Here is an 8,399-nt window from a genome sequence, read left to right on the forward strand (position 1 = left end):
GCCTAAAGCTTATGAGTCACACGGAGCAAGCAGCTCTCCCTGTACCCTTTTCATTTCTTTGTTCATATGAAGCTAGTGAAGTTTATGGATTCTTTCTGAAATGAACTATCGAAGTTATTCCCAAGATGGACACATAGGGGTCAGTGTTCAGGGCTGGCATAAAAATAACTGTGACAACTATCTGTCTCACAGGGCTCCTTCTGACGCTCATCTCAGGCTGAATGGTCTCCCACATGGTTTCTGATGGATGTTCAACCGACATTCGTGTCTTCTGCTGAGTATGGAGCTTGTGCAATTCAATCTTTGTAAAATAAAGGAATCGTTCTAGATTTACTCGTTTGTTCATTTAATCTTTCTACAACCTTTCATTTAGTGCTAAGTATGTATCAGGCATTTGTTAAGAGAGGAGGCTGTAAATACAGTAAAACAAAGCTCTACCCTCATGGTGTTTATGTTCCAGTAGTGCATGGTGCAAACTCTTTATATTCTACAGTTTGTGATTCTATTAGCTCCTCTACAAATCAGTTAGAGAGTGTGGAGAGAGAAGTTAGGGAGGCAGGCAAGATACCTATATGGAATTTGCCACAGATGCCATTATCTTCTTGTCACTCTTGTACTTAATATTTCTGAGAATTACAAAAGCAAGATCTGGCCAAAAGGGAGCTTCTTCTGCCTCCAGGGGTCAGTCTCTCCTTGAAAATCCTTCCTTGAACCGCCTGAAGCCACTTCGAAGGATCACAGACTCTCAGGTAGGAAGAAGCCTTTAAGAATTTTACTTGCACAGAGAAACCAGTTCTAAGTTTTCATTCAAACGTGAAATGAATCTCAAGAAAGTTTTTTCCTTTGATTGAGATAGAGGGGCTTGTGAGGGTGTGTGTGATTTGTACGTTTACATGCACTTTCATACGTCTTTGAAACCTAGACAAAGATCTTTGCCTTAGGCCACTAAGGGAGTGAATATCACAAAAGGGATTAGCATGCTGTACTTCATGGCATCAAATCGTGTATTAGGGTATTAGATCATACGTTTAATTCAAATAATTTCACATATGTTTAATTCAAGTCAGAATCATGAAGGCATATGACTGAAGGGTGGGGGGGAAGATTGGCTTTAATTTGAAGTGGATCTACTAGTATGGTTTATTTGGAAGACAACCCCAAATATGTACATTCAACATGCTAACATTCTAGCCCTACTAAGAGACCGCTCAGTAGACACAGGGGTAATGCCGTTTAAGAACTGCCTGCTGGTTAGGAACCCCTTCCTTCATTTTACCCTATCCTGAAAACTCACTTAGCAATTAACAAAATGAAAGCATTCTCTTTTTGGAATTTGACTTTAGAAACGGGAATTTAATTTACAAAACTGCCTGCAACTAATTAAAATGAGTAGTCACTGTTGGTTTGAAATGGATTATCTCTGAGAAAATTACACTTCAGATTGTCAAAAGAGGGTTTATATCCTGATTTTGAAAAAGCACCTTCCTCCATTGTAAATGCTTTCTCTGTTCAGCCGACTGATGCTCATTCAAATTAATGGAATCCGAAACCTGAAGCCACACACTGAAGATGATTGATACTCAAAGGTTAGTTTCATACATAGCTGCTTTACATCAGTGTATTTTTGAAAGGATTCGTGTTCCTTTATTCCATTATCTTCTCATTTCTTTTGCTTTGGGTGACTTTCTGGTGTGTAATGTATAACCAAAGAAGTGCTGGTTTAGATTATTTGTAGATAAAAAAAATAGAGTATGTTTTAGTTCACCAAATATTTATTTGCACTGAATATTTTCACCAAGATTCTCCACACTTAATTTCGTGTTAGTGTTCAATCTGATAATACTTGTGTCATAACTGGAGGATAGCTATAATTCTGCCAAGTTTCAATTAAATTTCTGCATGCCTGAATTCCACAGTATTTTAAGGCAACCTGCCTTTTGCAAGTTTAATCAGGAATTTACATTTGGCCTCATTTCAATACTTCATGGACTTCCATTGATCGACTTGAATTAATTTGGTTAGTCTAAATAAAATAATATGGGTATATACACATTTATTACCTTGAGAAGGTTGGTAATAGGAAGTGTTCACAGTATGCCTGTTTTACACCCAGCACTCAATGTTGTCTTTTTAAATAAATCCATGAACTACTGTATGAACCCAAAGATAAAGAAGAAATAGAAATTAAAGGAATTTGGTGTTTCAAGTATAAGGAAGTATCATTAAGCTACTGCTTATTAATTGTAGTGGTAACATAAACAAAGAATGTATTTCCATAGGACAAATAATAAAAAAGTAAGTGGATTTTAATAATATAAGAAAATCAACAGAGACAGCACATTACATTTTGGGGCCGTATCACTATCGGCAGGTCCAGCAGAGATATCCTAAATTAATTCTTCCATTGGGAATATTGGTTTACACTCTGTGAATGAATGAATTTATTGCCTTTACTTATGCTTTGAATTTCTGGAGAAATGAATGCTTGGAACTATTGAAAAAGGATAGTACTGCTTAGTTTTCTCAAATTATCCAAAACCTAATTTGTAGCCCCAAATGACAACTGATATTAAAGAAGACTACATAATAAGTGATGTCTAAAATATCACTCTAAAATGAAAGACACATATAAATTTATTTTTATTTATAAATTTACTGAGATATATATTTATTTTGTTGTGCTTTGCTCTATAATGGATTGGAACTAGTTAGGAATTACCTTATAAGAAAGGTCCAGAAATTAATCAGAAAGAGTACTAATAACACTTTGGAAATGTTTACTATAATTCATCTATCTGGATCATGCCATAACGTGTATATATATAGCTTAAAAGAAAACTAAATGTGCATTATATAGGAGGATGCCTGAAATAGAATATTGTGCTAAAAAAAAAAAAAACCTTTCAAAGAGAATGGGTGATTACAAAATGTATAACAGTTTATAAAGGTGAACTGTATCAAGAAGATATTTAAAACTCATATCCATTGTGAACACCCAGAAATGAGGCTATACATCAATACCTAAATTTTCTTTTCTGGCAATGTGTTGCTCCCATAAATAACATTGATAGTTGACTTAACTAATTTATGGGCTAACCTAGGTCATTCTCATTAATTTACTCAAAGCTTTAAAGCCATTAGCAGTGCTTGCCTTTGATCACTTCTTAAGGTTGCCCTAGGATCCTTTTCTGAAAACTGTTAGTTTACCTCTCCCATTTTTTATGATATAATCCTCAATCTTTCACTCATGTTGTGTGTTCTTTAGGTGTTGATCTGTGCTCCATTAAATCACTTCAATTTTCCTTAATGGGTCCGGATTAAGTGTTTCCAACTTGGACATGCACTTAGGTGCTTTTTTATGTATATTCCCTATTGCCTTCTATGCCAAAGGCAATGTGGAGCAAATGGCAGCCTTAAAAATTAATATTTTTTATGTTTTTGAAAGTCACTATTAGGAGAATTGGGGAAAGAATGACAATTGCTTGGGGGCATAACCCATCAGAAGAAGCAAAATACCCACCTCTGCTCCCTAAAAAAAAATCCCACATATTATATGCTCAGATGGAGAAAGTGTAGCCAAGTTCTTGCCAAAGGGTTACAAAAAAACAAAAAGATATACATCTTGGAATGTGCTCCCGCCTCGGAGGAGGGCCACTCAGTGACTTTACATGATACCACGGCTGGGGAAAATTATACTTACATCACACACGCTATGCTTGATGACATCTATTCCATTTGCTGTGTCTGAACCCCTAAAGAATGACAAGTTCAGCACAAAAGCTTTAATATGATAACAAGACATATACCATAAGCTTTTAACCATCTTTTTTTTTCCTTGTCTTTTCTTTTTTTTTTTTCAGCAAGCATAATCATGAATCAAAATAGTCAGAAAGTGGGATAATGGTGTGGAATTGGCATGGATTTAGGGACAAAGACATCGATGTTTAGAATTTGGTTCAGCCACTTAACTTCCTTCTGTCTCAGTTTATTCATCTATAAGAATGTGATGCAAGTGATACCTATTCTGCATGTTGAGCTAAGTTTTTGTACATAATGCATATATGGTGCCTAGCACAATTCCTAGTAGTCAGGAAATATTTATTCATTTCCATAACCCCTTATATCATGATCAGTAACTCCAACTCTGGACTGAAAAGAAAGTTTAAAAAAAGCAAATGGAAATGTATTAACATTTCTATCATGATAGGCTATTGGCTTCTGAAGGATACATTTAAAGACACAGATAACAAGAGGTCCTCCTGTATTTATCTCATATGCATCTATTCTTGTCAGGGTGAAGAAACATGCATTCACTTAAGCTAGATTTATCTGAGTGGAGAAGTAACAGGGAAGACCACAACAGGAATACAAATAGCTTTTCAAAAAGTATTGTGTAAACTATTTTCTTTATTAGAGGAGCTTGATTTTAACTGTATATACATGAGGAGATCATACTCCAATAGTAATTTTCTAAATGAGTACCTGTTCAACAAACAGATGGTTGCCTGAGGGGAAGAGTTTGGGGTATGAGCAAAACGGGTGATGAGAAGTGGGAGATACAGGCTTCCAGTTATGGAATGAATTAATCATGGGAATAAAAGGTACAGAATAGAGGATACAGTCAATGTTATTATATTAGCATTGTATGGTGATAGATGATAGCTACACTTGTGGTAAGCATAACATATAGTTGGATCACTAGTTGTACACCTGAAACTAATGAAACATTGTGTAGCAACTAGAGATAAATAAGTAAATAAATAGCCTTTTTTCACTCGTTCCAAAAAAAAAAAAAAAAAGGACCTGTTCACCTGTTTTTCTCTTTTCACATTGTTAGCAATGTTTTTTTTACAGCTACTAATTGCCTTCTTGGAGTGAAAATAGAATGTTCTGGTCGATTTTGTAGAACCTAGAGTCTTGGGGGAATTTTAGATTTCACTGAGATTTATATCAAATAATTAATACATTGAAGTGTTCCAAGTTTTGGGCATTATTTCTGGCCAGGAGGACTTTATTAACTGTAGACTAAAAATATCTTGGAGACTTCTACTGTTCTAACTGAAAATGCAGGGGCAGTTTATTTTTTTTTTAATATTAATTTATCTTGAGAGAGAGAAAGAGAGGGTGAAGGAGGGGCAGAGAGAGAGAGAGAGTGAGAGAGAGAAAACCTCAAGCAGGCTTCCCGCCATCAGTGCAGAGCCTGATGCTAGGCTTGATCCCACGACTGTGAGATCATGACCCGAGCTGAAATGATGAGTTGATTAAATGACTTAAATGACTGAGTCACCCAGGCACCCCACAGGGGCAGTTTAGAACCTGTGACACAGCAGAACTAAGAGTTAAAGATGCTCTATCTATAATTGTGAGTGTCTTCACCAAAAAACAACTCTTCAACTTGTATTTTTCTGTTGTATAGTATAGGATGGGAGAAAGATCTACCGAATATGATACGGGTTTCATGCCTTAAGCTAAAAAGGTGATGAGTAGTAAGGAGGGCACTTGTGATGAGCACTAAGTGTTGCATGTAAGTGATGGATCACTAAATTCTATACCTGAAACTAATGTTACCCTGTATGTTAACTAACTGGAATTTAAATAAAAACAAGGGGGAAAAAAAGACACAAGTGCTTGTAAAAAAAAAAAAAAAGAATTTGTATAACAAGATACCTAAACTAAGCAAAATATTTCTCCTGCGATTTGTTCTGGATATTCCGCTTCTATCAATTTATTCTGTAATTGTCTTAGGTTTTTGTTTTTGTTTTTGTTTTGGTGTGTGTGTGCGTGTGTGTGTGAATATCTTCTCCAAACTGTCAAGTCATCCTAAACTTAGGGTCATTATTATCTTCACATCATTTGACAAAAATATCAAAGCCACTTTTCTTCTATTCTACTAAGATACTTTGCAGTTAAATAAAAAAATATTCTATACAATTTAAAAATTACCATCTAGGGTTTTTTTTTTTATTTTTTGGCTAATCATTATAGAATGTCACATTTTTAACAAGTCTTCATTGAGTTATCCAACAATACATGAAACTATCTACTGACCTTGACAAGTCTATACAAATGACCAAAATGTTTTTCTTGCCTTCATTTATACCTCATAAAAGTGAAAACTAAAACAGGATAACACCATGGAAATATCCTTCTGCTTTGATACAACATTTCTTACACCAGGGAAGCGAGACACTCAACAGTGTTACCAATCATAATTATGTACTATACTGGTCCAGAAAGGGGTGTTTTTACATGTTACCTACGAGGATGTCGTGAGGTTCTATCAAAAACTTCTTTGCAATTATTATACATTTTTTATATTTTCCTTAACCTATCTCATAAAACTATTAAACATAGGGTTGTTGTTGGTTTGACATTTTTCTCTCCATTAGCAAATTCACATAAAATCTCAGTAATCATCATTTTTAAGGCATGTACAAATCATTTATTCAAAGTTTAATTTTAGAGTTTATTTTAGCAAGAAACTGACATTGTTGTATTCTAAGGAGTTCTAATTTCATTGAGACAAAGATAATTTAATTCATAGGATCCATATCTCTGTTTCCTAAGACATAAATTTTTATTTCTCCGTGTGTATTAGAAAAACCTATAGAGTTTAGACAAATTCTAAAACTTGAACCCTCCCCCCAGAGATTCTGATTGAATAGTTTGGAATGGGGCTAAGTTACTTAAAGTTTTTGAGAGTATACATGAAAGCTTCCACTTCTGAGAAGAATGCAGAATAGTTGTGGTGGTTTAGTGGCCCCACTACCTAAAATAGTGAAATACAGATAATTTATAAAAACTCTCTTTTTTGAAAACATTCACTGGCTGTGGAAGCACAGAGATAAAGTCAAATTCTATGTAAAAAGAGTTCTCTTGACTTTTTCAGAGCTAAGAATAAAGACCAATGCCAGGCTCCCAATTAAAACCACATGTGGTTCAGACCTAAAGAATAGGGGATAACCAGAAGTAAACTGAATTCTACTGAAATTAAACCTAGCCACAACCCAGTTTAACCCCTGAATATGTTACAGTGATCAGAATTACACCCTCTCTCACTGAAAAGATCACCTATTTTTGTGGAAAATAATATCATCTGCAGCCCAGATTTTTTATACAAAATGTCTAACATGATCAAAAATAAGAAGACATGCAAAGTGGAAAGACAATATGATCAATAATCAAAGAGAGCAAGTGAATACTAGAAGTTGGCCCACATGACCTAGGTCTTCAGGTTAGATGAAATATGAGAAAATATAGAAAAAAATATATGAAAGCAGGAAAACTTTCATTAGGAAATCAAAGTATGTGAACACAATAATAGACCAGACATCCTTGAATTGAAAACTATAAGATCTAGAATTAAAACTAAGAGTTTACCTTGATTAAAATCCAGGGTTTAAAAGCAGGTCAGACAGAGCAGACTAGTAAATTATAATGTGAAGAACTATGCCGGGAGTATGATTTTCCCTTACTTAGAAGCTTACAAGCTAGACTATTGCTATTTCATAGACGCTGGCAGAAGACACAAGATCCATGGGTCAGAGACGAAGAACTTTATTACTCACAGCATAGCAGGCAGCATGAACTTTACTTTGGGGCTGGTTTCTCCAGAGTAGTGCAAGAGGTTGTATGTGAATGCCTCCATACAACCGTATAACACCACTGGAAGCCAACATTGATGTGAGAGGATTCACCACTTTGATAGTAGGCAGAAATAACTTTAACTTTCTCCAGGAGAGATGATACCTCAGCTACAAAGCCATCCAGGGTGAAGAGGGAATTCCAGGGGTAGCTACTAGCTGCTGGGCACTGCTGGTTAGCATGCACAGCAGAATCCAGACACTGAGAAACTGGGACTGCTGCGTGAGATTGGTACTGAAGAAACTAAGCATGGACCCTGCAGAGAGAGCAAATTGACTAGAAAGCAACAATTCACCTCCTGCAATGACTCTCCAGCATGCTGTATTGACAAATGTTCAGTGTCAGATGACAAAAGAAAAAGTACTTCCAGGATTCAGATCCATTCTCACAAAGAAGTCAAAATGAATAAATGAATTTGGGGCAGAGAGGCAATAAATGGATAAACCATACAGCAGGCACACATATCACAATCATTGTGAGATGCACTCCACCTCCAATCAAAAGGTCGACATACTGGTATTATGAAGCATAACTAAATAACAAATCGGTTCTTTATACCATTAAGTAACTGGTCGTTTTTATTACTTATCCCTGATTCTCTGCACAAAGTTATAACATTTTCATTAGAAAAATAACTTAGAACATACAAGCTCTTCACAGAACTCCCAATCTCTTCACATTTCTTTCCGTTGCTTCATAGTCCTTGAAGATTATTCCTATGTCCCTTCTGGCAGGGAATCCACGTAATTAGTGGT

Source organism: Prionailurus bengalensis, chromosome B1 (genome assembly GCF_016509475.1).
Source record: "Prionailurus bengalensis isolate Pbe53 chromosome B1, Fcat_Pben_1.1_paternal_pri, whole genome shotgun sequence".
Taxonomy (NCBI): Eukaryota; Metazoa; Chordata; class Mammalia; order Carnivora; family Felidae; genus Prionailurus; species Prionailurus bengalensis.